Here is a 12,920-nt window from a genome sequence, read left to right on the forward strand (position 1 = left end):
ATCTTTTTTTATAAGCTTTTCTAATACCTTGCTTACAACACTGGTCAGTGATACTGGTCGGTAGTTGAGAGGATTTTGTCTATTTCCTTTCTTGAATAAGGAGACAATATTTGCTTTTTTCCAAATATCAAGTAGTTTACCTTGACTCAAGGATTTCTTGAAAATTAAAAATAATGGTTTACTTAACTCCTTTGCACATTCTCGTAATACCCAACATGAAATTTCATCAGGACCACTTGCTTTTCCTCTGTCTGATCTACTTAACTCCTCCTGTATTACTTTTTCTGCTATTTGTATATCTGGTAGTATGTGTGGACATGCATGTTCCACATAGTCCCTCTCAAAATTTTTTTCTTCTGTAAATACTAATTGGAAATTCTTATTTAGTGCTTCACAAATATCTTTCTCTTGTGTATAAGTGATTCCCTCGTCCGTAATGGATTGTATTATATCTTTTACTTTGGTTTTGCTTCTGATATAGCTATAAAACAGCTATGGTTGATCACTACTTTTATTTATTATATCCTCCTCAAACTGTTTTTGGGCTTCCCTCCTTATTCTTGTATAATCGTTTCTTGCCTGTTTGTAATTATTATACGCCCCTTCACTATTATGTCTTCTGTATCTATTCCACAACAAATCTCTTCTTTCTTTTGATTTTTTACATTCTGTATTGAACCATTTCTGTATTTTCTTATCTGCTTCTTTGTGCTGTGGGATGTACTTCTGGACTCCTATTTCATAAAATTCACAATTTTTTATATACAGCATTTAAATCTTGTCCTCTAAGCTCATTTTCCCATTCAGCTTCTAAGAAATACTTCTTTAGGTCTTGATAATTTTCCTTTTTATAGTTTAGGCTCTTTTTGTAACTGTCATTGCTGTTTACTATGTCATATGCTATCCTGAAGTTATAATTTAGTACTGCATGATCGCTTTTGCCGAGTGGAGGGTGATATATTTTCTTGCCTAGTAAATATTAGATCTAGCACTGAAGGTACATCAAGACCTCTTTTTCTGGTGGTTTCCCTCACATGTTGCGTTAGGAAGAACTCTTGTACGAGATCCAGGAGCTTTTGGTCCCAACAGCTTTCTTGGCTAATTATATCTAGAGTATTCCAATTTATATTTGTATTGAAATCCCCAGTTAGTATAATTCTTTCCGATTTCTGTTCCATTTTATGTAGTAATGATCTTAAACTCTGAATTGTACTCTCTGCCAGGTCCTTATATTCATCTCTTTCCCATGTGTTTGATCTAGGTGGCATGTACAAATTGGCTACAATTACTTTACCTTCAGATGTGTTGATCTCTACTGCAATCAGTTCTACTTGTGATGGTATATCTAGTTTTATTTCATTGGCTTTTAGATTTTTCTTAGTTAATATTATAATTCCTCCTCCTTTTTTTAAATTTCTGTCTCTTCTCCATATATTGTATTCCTCTGAGTTTAGTATGTCATTGGATATCCTTGGTGTTAATTTTGTTTCAGTTAGGCATATTATTTGTGGTTCATTTTCTCTGACATAATCATTCATCTCTAGTAATTTAGATACCATTCCATCCACATTTGAGTACATCAACTTTATCATCTTGTTTATATACTTGTCATGACATGGTTCTACTACCTTCCTCCTTTTTCTTCCATCCTGTTTGTGTACCACTTTCGTACCTGGAATCTTATTACTTTGTAAAAAAATTTCTTCTTCTCCTCTTCTGATCTTCCCTCATTTTTTGTTTTTGCTTCCTCCCTTTTCTCTTTCAGTAATTCCAGTTCCTCTTGTGTTAGGCATCTTTTTATCCATACATTTTTGAACTCCTCTTTTTCCATAAGATTCTGCATTTTTTAGTATCTCTTCCACAGTGTTTACACTCTGGAAAGTCACCTTTAGAGGTCTTGTCTTGCTTTTCTCATATTTCCCTAACCTTTTGTGTTCCTCTGTGTCTTTACTACAGATTTCCTCTGATACTTCTTTCAATAAGCTCATTACATTTGCCATCTCCTTTTTGTCTCTTGTGATCTTGTTTTTTAGATCTTCTTCTTCTATACCAGTGATTACTATAGATTTGTTTATATCTACTGAATCTCTGACTAACTTTGGATTGTTTTGGATTATTCTTTTCACTTCCTCTTTAATGCTTTTTTCCTCCACCTTTGTTTCTGTCTTTCTTTACTTTCACCATTTCAGCATACGTGGTTTCCACATCATTTTTGTAGCTTTGCACAGCTTCATTCACCTGTGTTATCTTCTCCTCAATATCACTGTTCTGGTCTATAAGACTGCTTAATTGCCTAATTGTCTCTGTGTCATTTTTTAAATCTTCCATAACACTCTCGTGATTGACTACTGTACTTGCCATTTCACTCACTTTTTTCCTAAGTGTACTCAATTCCACTGTTAGTTCACTGATGGTTGTGTCTTTCTTGTTGGCCTCCCTTCCAAGTTTTTCTATTTCTTCCTTTTGCAAGTGCATCTGCTTCTTTATTTCATCAGTTTCTTTTTTGAAAACCATTTCTAGTTTGTTTACACGTTCAACCAGTCTATTGTGAGTCTCCACTTCAACCAGTTCTTGGTAGAAATCATCATTTTGCCTTTTACCTTTACCCCTTTTCTTTTCCAAATTTGCTTTACTAAAGTATGTATCCATTTTGCAATACCAAAAGTGCAGAGTATGTACTGTACTTACAATCCCCGTGTTGTTGTAGTCTAAACAAACCTCAGATGATTTAGCGCATTCTTTCGTCTTGGTTCTCTTTCCTGTTTGAACAAGTCTTGTTTAAACTTTTTTTTTTTCCCTTTTAATAATGAAAAATCATTTAGTCTAACCTGGTACAGAGCTTGACTCATACATAGATACTAATTTAGGTAATGCCACTGGCCGTGTTGGTTCGGTACGGAGCGCCGATGTCGCACGTCCGCCTCGATTGACTCCCTCTGTGTAGCATGTGCTGTGCAATGCTCCATTATGAGTGTTGTAATGTGTTGGTTCAGGCACAGACACAAGTATCTTCCCAAAGTTTGACGAATACAAAGCGGAAAAATCGAAGCATCTCTGTACGCGCTGGTAAAGGAAGATTATTCACTGTATTTCGCAAGTTGTAAATATTCTTTAGACGGAGCTGGGAAGATATAATTGTTTCAGTAACTGTGTGTATTATGTCATTCCACCCATCTCAGTCTAGGCTGATTACTTAGGAAAGCCGGTCCTTGTCTAAGCTTAGCCAGGTGAAATTGATCGTATACAGTATGTTCGAGGATAACTCAGATGGGTGGATGTCGGGAGGGAGGTTCCCTTGTAGTATAAGCATAGTGTTGGTTGACGTGTTGTATTGTCCTGCATGTGAAGTGGGTATGTCAGTTATGTGTTTCATCATTGCCAGTGTTGTACTGGAGGTGGGATGTTTTTGAGGAGGGTTTGGTAATGTTTATGTGGTGATGCTTTTCTGTGCTTAAGTTGTGTTGCGTTGCTCTGACATGTGATGACTAGGGTGGTGTATGTTGGCACAGGTTGTCACTTAAAATTGTGTCTCTCTCATGTCGATATATTCTTGGACAGGGAGGACTAATGTTCGAGTAAAAGCAGGCAGCGGGAATAGTGCTGGTGTTGGTAGCTGTGATACATTGAGCGTTGTTCCGTATCGTGTGCAGGGTGTTGTGGTGGGTGTTAGGTAGGATGGGAACCTGCCGGAGAAGCACAGGACACCACTGTTTGTACGGTAGGGAGATTGTTTCTTTTTGTGGACCAGTATTTGTCTCTGTAAGTGCCCAAAGTTGCCTTAATTTGGAGGTGCTTCGCCTCTCTGTCATATAAGTGATCCTTGACGGTGTGTCATATGCCACTCCAAGGGTAGACATTGGTAATGACCGCAGCGCATCAGAACTGGGTTGCATAATATACGGACCATCCTGTCTGTGTTGCTGTCACGGTTAGGCTGGTATCTGTAATAGGATTAAATACAGAAGCGTAACTAAATTGAGAAGTTACCCAAATTTCCCAGTACTGATCAACTGCTAACATAACAGTTCCACGTACTTGGTGTTTTGGACTGTAATTTCTCTCTGGCTTGTCCCAGGAACCATCTTTGTCAGTTCTCGTTTGAGTTAAAATGTGCTGCATTTCTTCGCGAGCTCTCATTACCCAAGCATCCTTCCTTAGTCGGGTCAACTTTCCATTTGTTTCATCAGGGCACTAGGTTTGTTCCTCTGTCTAGTTTAGTTTGCGTTTTGCCATGAAAATATGGAAAATGGGAATAGATGTTAGCAGAATACGTAACTGGAATGTATTTTTTGACGTTTTTTTTTTTGTTTACGTCTCACCATATGCTGATACTTTTCTGCCGTCACACTTCTGTCGGAAGTTAATTTCACCCCCTTGGGATGTTTAATTCCCCCCCCCCCTCTGTGGGGTCAATAATACTCCCACAGGCCATGCGTGACGGAGGTGTCATACAAGAGAAGTAATAGCAAATAATATACAAACAGAAAACACTTCAGAATACTTGAATTCTAGTTTCGCCTTCTGCTAACCATAATCCCCCAGAGTATTCTGTTACATGTAGATATAAACTTTTGTCAGATAACTTACAGGCACATGTGAATGAAAAATTAATTATTAACCATCAATTTAAGGAGTAGCAGGAGATTTGCAGTTGTCTTTATCATGTTCCAGGTTATTTCTTGTACGGTCTTACTCTTTTTTCAAGGCAGCTCTGTTTTTTTCTTATGTTTTCCTGATAGTCCAACAAATTTTCTCATGCGTTCTAGTCAACCAGAAGTTTGGGCTAGTCCTACTAAAATCTATCCGGATGCCTATAGCCAGCATATATATTGAATTATGCCCAGATTAGGTCAGATTTTCCTTCTTTTTATGCAAGGAAGAAGGAACCAAAGGCTAGAAGTCTGCCTGCATAGCCTAATTGTTCCCTCCATGAATTACAAAAACAAGACAGCAGAAAGCCAAATACAAATCTTGTATTCAAAACATTAATAGTCAATCGTTAGCTGCAATATTTAAATTCAATATAAACTGAAAATACCTTTGGAATAGCAATGTTTGGTTTTCAAGTACCACCTGTAGTGAATGGCAGCCTGCACATTTACGAGTTAATATAATACACAGCACATGTACACAACACTCATGCTGACGTTAACGTGCGCAAACCTCATGAACACAGCGTACGGAAATGATTTGTGTGTGTGTGTGTGTGTGTGTGTGTGTGTGTGTGTGTGTGTGTGTGTGTGTGTTATACATTATGTACCGGTATGCATGTGAAAAGGTGTTTGAGCGATTTGTGTGTGTGTGTGTGTGTGTGTGTGTGTGTGTGTGTGTGTGTGTGTGTGTGTGTGTGTGTGTGTGTATATAAATATATATTTGTGTAAAAAGTTGACACAAAATTGCTTATAAAGTCTATGGCCTGTCCTTTCCTCTTTCCATAAATCCTTCCTACTGAAGTGTTTTAAACCCACTCATGGAAGACTTCGAATCTCCCACAACAGTGCTAAGTGCCAGTCTGAACAGCAATAGACTCACCACTGGGACTTGACGCACACCAACACTGACCGGGAATTCCATGTCGCATTCTTCACCCATTCACACAGACGTAGTTGTCCATCATGCATTTTCATTACCAACCTGACAGTTATTTCATCAACTCTTAGCTTTCTTGTAGCCCATTTTACTATAGTTCATTCATTTTAACTTGGTCCAGAGGTTTGTCCTTTTTAAAGCTTATTCCACGCAGCCCAATGGCCGAAAAAGACGATACTACGGCTCTGTAACTTGTCCACAGCACTTCAAAGCATATTTCACATAGCCCAGCGGTCGAAAAAGACGATACTGCGGCTCTATTTTAGCATTAATCTATTGTCACAGCTCAACGATCAAGATGGAGAGATAGCAATTTTAGGCTAAGTAACAATGAACAGAGTATACCACCCTCGGGACTCTATCAAACACTTCTCCATAGAAATGTATTAATCTTGCACCTGATGATCAATGAGTATCGCGTCAGTCGTGCCTCTTCGTGGATTAAAGCAACTGCATTTCATTTATACTCACATTCTCTTACCAAGCTCTCATAACCTTTACTGTTTGATCTATAGCTTCGACTCTCTGTAATTACCTCAATGTACTGCATTACCTTTACTTTTCTATACAGTCACAGTAACACGCTTCATCCAGTCTTTAGATACTACTGTACTTCTTCCTTTACAGTTGTGTTTATCACCTCAGTTACGATATTCACACCTAAATTACCTATAACAGTTTTGAGCATCAAAACCTCTTCTGACACTCCAGCTGCTACACCCATCTTCAAACTGTGCTTTTCACTACTTCCTCTTTAATCGCAGGTGGTGGACTATATAGCCAGCTGGTTCACCATGTTCACGGCCCTTCCCTTTTCCAGTCAGACTCTTCATTCAGCAAATGACTGTGGTGTTCCTCCCTTGCTCTCTTTGTCTTCCTTTGCAGCACCTAACATTCGTGCATCACTAACCAATTCCTGATTTTCCCATACCGTTCACTGTGCCATCTGGGATATCTCAGCTGTTGCCTTTGAGCCATTTAACATGTCAAGTTATTTCTGTCTGTGCCTTTAGTCTTCGTCGTGTATGTCTTGGTTCTCGCCCTGCACTTGGCTGCCAGGCACTGTACATCCATATCTCCACAATTCTTCCATTCCACAAACCACTTCCTCTTTTCTGTACCAGCTGCTTCTGCTTAAATCATTCCGCCACAGTCCCTTTATGTATAGGGACATCCTTCATCCAGCCACCGGCTACATCTGTGCTGTATACTATACCAGTACTCTACCCCAGAGAGCACGGGCATTCGTTAGCAGTACCATATTCTGTGCATTACCTCCATAAGTCATTTTCTGCAACTCAGCTGAAGAAATTTCCTTAGCCTTTTTGCTTCATGGTTTCTACACCTTCCTCTGCCATTTTTTTTTTCCTACCAAATACCCCTAACATGTCACAGATAGGTTTGTGTTGTAATACACATTCCTTACCAAGTATAACTTTCACATCCTTAACAAACTTGTCGCTTCCGACAAGATTTTTTTTTTTTTTTTTTTTTTTTTTTATAACTAAATGTTATCAAATATTGTGTCTACTCTTAAACGGTGTTTCACACTAACATGTCTGAAGTAGCCTCAGATTGTAGAATCCTTTCTCATTCATTGTTTCTATCTGTCTATATATTGTCAGACGCCTTAATCCCGTAAGGGATGGCCACAAACAAATCGACTCCATGTCGCCCAGTCCCCCGCCATTTCACTCCTCTGCTCCAAGCTCATACCTCCCACTCTCATATACCTCTCCACTTCATCCCTCTCCATCGTATCCTTGGCCTCCCCATCCCTCTCCCCCCCCCCTCCACCTCACTCACATACTCTTCTCGTTAATCTCTCGTTCTCCATCCTCTCCACTTGGCCAAACCATCTCAGTGTATTTCTCATTACACTTTCAATAACATCCACATCCACACCACAACGCTTCTTCACTTCTTCATTTGTTCATTTGTAAGTCTGTCTTTCCATGAACTCCACAGTCTCGTCTCAAATAACTCATTTCCACTGCTCTCACTCGTGACAAGTGTCCTTTCAACAAGGTCCAAGCTTCACTTCCATACGTTAGAGTTGGTATCACAATACTGTCATGCAGCAACTTTTTTATGCTTCCATGCTCACTTCCCTGTTTCTTATCACTGCTTTCAAAGAACCAGCAACCTTTCTTCTTTTTTGTACCCTTTCAAGCACTTCACCTTCTAAACTTCCATCCTTACTCATCACACTACCCAAGTACTTAAATGCACTCACATTTTCCATTACCTCATCATCCAGCCTCACTGTGCATTCAGTGACTTCATTTCTCTCGAAGACCATAACTTTACTCCTCCCTACATTCACCTTTAGTTTCCTTTTCTTATAAACTCTCCCAAACTCATCCACCAAGCCCTGCAGTTCTCCTTCGTCTTCACTTAACAATATCATCTGCATACAACAGTACAGGAAGTTTCCAAATGTTGCCATTTCTAATTAAAGCTGCTCCAACACCCACTGCCCTACCTTGTATCTCTTTTATAACCCCATCCATATACAGATTGAGCAACCATGGAGACATGACACATCCCTGTTACAATCCAACAGATAGAAAAATTCACTCAATTCACAATCCACACCCACTGCAGACTTAGCCCCCTCATACGTACTCGTCACGGCATTTAACATATTCTTAATATTTTCCACATTCCACATTGTCTCTAGTACCATAACCGCAGCCACCATAGATTCTGAAAATCCCCAACTTCACCCTCCAACCTGTCCATTCAGGTCACCACCAAGCACTACAACACACTGATTATTCATTCCTGCCACATAATCCACAAGTTCGTCCCAGAACTCATTCTTTATCTCCTCACTCAGTCCACACAGAGGAGCATTTCAGAGACCACAGTCATAATGCTTCACTCAACTGCCGTCTTCAAAAGCATACTCAGGAAGTATCTCTTCATCTTAAGGGCATCTTCCATCCATTTCTCTGACAACACCCACGCCACTAATACCCACTCCAAGAAAACTTATTTCATGCCGTTTCCCACAATCATCCTTTGGCTACCTCTCATTCATCTAATCCTTGCATGCAGAAAACATCCCCTCACGTCCTCTCTGGTACCTTTACCACCTCCCCTGCTCATCTTCTCATTATACTAACATTACTGGATGCAATCTTCCAGGCCAACACCCAGAATGTTGGGTTGCTAAATTACTATTTACTGAATTACTGTTGTTCCATGGTGTACGTTTTTCCTCTTGGAACCTGATCATACCCTCAGTAGTTGATATAGCAAAGCTGAATTAATGGGATCCCATTCCACACAACTTTGCCCACACATGTAGGCTAGCTACAACCTGGCACAGTTTTCTCTACTCTTCTCCTGGCCAGGGGTGGGCACTGCTGCTGTCCTTGAGGCATCCCACTTTCCCAGCTGCAAGGATAAACTCCGAGCACACTGTACTGTATTTTTCATCAGCCAAAATGGCAGCCTTCTGGGGCAGCATGCTTAGGTTGAATCCACTGTGCTATCAGACAGGAACAGCAACCCATAAACTGCATGATCTGTTCTTTCTTGTGCTGGGAAGGCAAATAGATCAAGTGGACACCCAGACTCTGTTCATAAAGTGACCAGTCACCCCCCTTCCCCCACCAATTATTGTCATCAAGCAGTGGCTCAGTCGGTAGAGACGTGGCCTGCAGTCTTACCGGACCCTGGTTCAAATCCCCACTGGAGCAGGGAACAGTTTAAAGATTTGAATTTCATAATAGCAGGCTTTACTGATCTGCTAGGAGACTTGTCGACATGTCATAAAAATACCCCCGCTAATACCAATACACCAGTCCTGTATGAGACAGCCCTAGCATGTATTCAATATGGAGTGGGTGTTAGCACCAAAGTGGTGATATGTGGAGGTGTATGGTATGTAGGAGGACTACTGGACCTTGGGAACAGGCTGTGAAGCCTATGCCCAGAGTTGGACAAAAAAAAAAAAAAAAAAAAATGAGATGGTTCAAGAGCCTTATATCCTTATTGTAGCCCCAGGCCATAAGGTCAACAACTCTGACATGATGTTGTAAACAGTGATGATGGTCCCCATTCCTTTCCAGTTTAGGTGCATCCTTGACCCAAGTCAACCTGGGCCAGAAGTATGAGAGACAGTAAATTAAAGATACAGTACAAATAAAAATTACAGAAGGATATTCTATCCATATCTTCATCTCATTTTATTCAGTCAGCATATTCTTCTCCAGTATTTATGATTCAGCTTAAATTTACTCTAGGAAGTATGAACCTTAACCCCTTCACCATGATGATGTATTAACTTACTCTTGCTACTTCCACATAAATTTGATGCAACTGAAAGACCTCTCATACTAAAGGAATTAAAGGTTTTATGTAATCCCTCGTTTTAAAAAGCTTCCCATAAGATGAAAAAAATTATCTGGAGATAAAAAGAATATAATTAAAGATACCTCACCATAATGAAGAGGTCAGTACAGAGGATGTTTATCACAGGTTACAGATCAAAAATGACAATACAGTACATGTTTTCATTCTACAATAGCTATGGATCAACACTTTCATACCACAACTTTTATGGATCAACACTCATTCTACAATTGTTATGGATCATCAACTTGATTCTACAATTGTTATAGATCATAAACACTCATTGTACAACTCTTATGGATCATTGGCATTCATTCTATAATTGTTGTGAATCAACAAATTTATTCCACAATTGTTATGGATCACTGACACAATCAGCCAAAGAATACAGGCATCCCACACTTAACAATACAGGATGCGGGAAGTAACTCATCTTATGCATTGTTTGTGTTAAGCAGGTGCATAAGGTATACAGTGGTATTAAAGGTAGACTGCGAGATAATGCCAATTTCATGTGTGTGGTGTGTCATGGAGAGCACATTGAGATGGTCAGGCGTGAAAAGACTGATCTTGTTGGTGAGTCTCTTGAGTGTGTGGAAGAGTTTTTTTTATTTGAAGGACATGTTATGTGCTGAAAGTGGGGCTGGTGCAAGCTCTGTAGATAGAGCGAGGAGTGGTTGGAGGAAGTTCAGGGAGCTGTTGCCTCCCTTGACATTGAGAGGGCTCTCCCTCTGTGCTATGGGATCTTTTTATGTGGCTGTGTTAGGAGTGTAATGCTGTATGGTAGTGAGACGTAGGCAGTAAAGGAAGAGGATATTCACAGACTCAAATGAACAGAAATGACACTGGTTAGGTGGATGTACAGCGCGTCCTTGAATGCGAGGCCTGGGGGGGTGGGGGCTAGGTTTACGATGGAAGAGTTAAGAGGAAGGATGGAACTGGAGTGTATTGGAGTTGTGACGAGAAGGGACAGATTGAGATGGTTTGGGCATGTGGAGGATGGAGGATGACAATTGGGTGCAGAAAGTGAGAGGTGTTAATGTAAGAATAGGGCTGTGAAAGGCAGACCGAAAAAGACCTGGGACGAGATCATAGAGTGTGACCTCATGGATAATGGACTGAATAGGGAGGCTGGCAGAGATTGAGCAGCATGGAGGGCTGCCATTAGGTGACCAAGGTCAATGCATGCAAGCATGTTGGAGCAGCCTTTATAAACAGTACAAATGATACGAACTCTGAATTATTTTTACATCCTTTTCTCGTTAATGATGGCCAGTTTTCACTTTAACGATAACTCAGAGAAAAAAATATGATAATTACAGTGCATTTGTTCTCAACTGATGAAGAACTGTAACCTCTTTCAGTTTACTTGATGGCCAAGTGTAGTTGGACTGGTTGATTTTACATGTAATAATGGACACTTATTCCTACTTGATAGTTAAATACAGTATCATCAGATTTCATGCAACTATGATTTATGATTAAAGTTGTGAGTGACCCAGTTCTGTCAAGTGAAATCATGCTAACAGTAATGCTTTTTGAGCTATAAAAATGAAAATAATTGAGTTACATGAGTATGGGATAGTACTGTTGCTGGAAGTAAGTGGAAGAGTAAATTGGCCTGGTAAGGTCTTTTCATCACATTAGCTGGAGTTTTATTGTTTATGTTTGTTATTCATCAGCAGTGGTTTACAGTGGCAGAATGTGGCATTTTCAGTGATTATGAACTTTATTTAGGTTGGTTTTGGACTTAGTTAGGCAGAGGTATCCCAGAGAGCCAGTCTTGGTACCCCAGACAATTATTGAATACATATTGAGTTACTTGAGAGGAGCATGTGAAGTCATATGGAAAGACAGACTGACAAATAAGGATGTGAAGGAGCATTGTGGTGTGGATGTGGATGTGGTAGAAAGCATTAGGAGCAACACAATGAGGTGGTTTGGCCACGTGGAGAGGATGGAGAGTGAGAGACTGATGAGTGAGGTGGAGGGGGAGAGAGGGAGGGGGAGGCCAAGGATGAGATGGAGGGATGGAGTGGAGAGGTATATGAGAGGGGGGTGTGAGCTGGGAGCAGGGCAGTGAAATGACGGGGGACAGGGCAATGTGGAGGCAATTTGTTTGTGGCCATCCCTTATAGGATTAAGGCGTCTGTCAAAAGATAGATAGATATTAGTGTCTTTAATCAGTATTGGTAGTTTGCATAACTCCTTCAGTCCGGTAACATTTTCTTTTAGTTTAGTCGTGTTTCTTCCAGATTATTCAATTTAGGAAACATCTCTTGTATTGAAAGGGTTAATTAAGCTACATCTAACACTTCCAGTCCAAAAAAATCTCTCAAGCTGAGTAAAATTCATCTGAAAGTATCAACAATAAATTAAACACTGTCAATGTTGTAAAGTGGTTATTCATACAGTTCTCAGTAACAATCCTGCTGTTAAGTGAGGAATCCCTGTATTAATACAAGTAGCACTACTAAGGCCATGTTGTCTTCTATTAATGAATCATACACCTGAACAACTACAGATTACTTTATACAATCAACAACCTACTAAAAATATATTACACCAACATATAATACAGATATACATAAACACAAATCATACATACAAATGCATGAGGATTGTGAAAACGTATTTAAACCCTTCAGCCATATGACATGGTGCTGGAGAGATGCCTTCATGTGATGGCACTGATATAATTGGGTGGCTCCACTTCCTAGTTTGACAGATGTCCCTCAGTTCCATCACCAACCTCCTTTGGGAGGATAGGAAACGAGCTGAGGGATGTTTGTATAACCAGGCATCTCCACCATCCTGTTATATTGGTGCCACTGAATGAAGGAGTTCCATCCCAGCACTTGACTGAAAAGGTTCAACAGTCATCAATGCAGTACATGACTAAACATATGTATATATATTCATAGTATACACTGTTATGTATAAATGTACACTCAGCAAACAATGTC

This window comes from Coenobita brevimanus, chromosome 30 (assembly GCF_032717465.1).
Source record: "Coenobita brevimanus isolate Jiangsu-jjx chromosome 30, ASM3271746v2, whole genome shotgun sequence".
Lineage (NCBI taxonomy): Eukaryota > Metazoa > Arthropoda > Malacostraca > Decapoda > Coenobitidae > Coenobita > Coenobita brevimanus.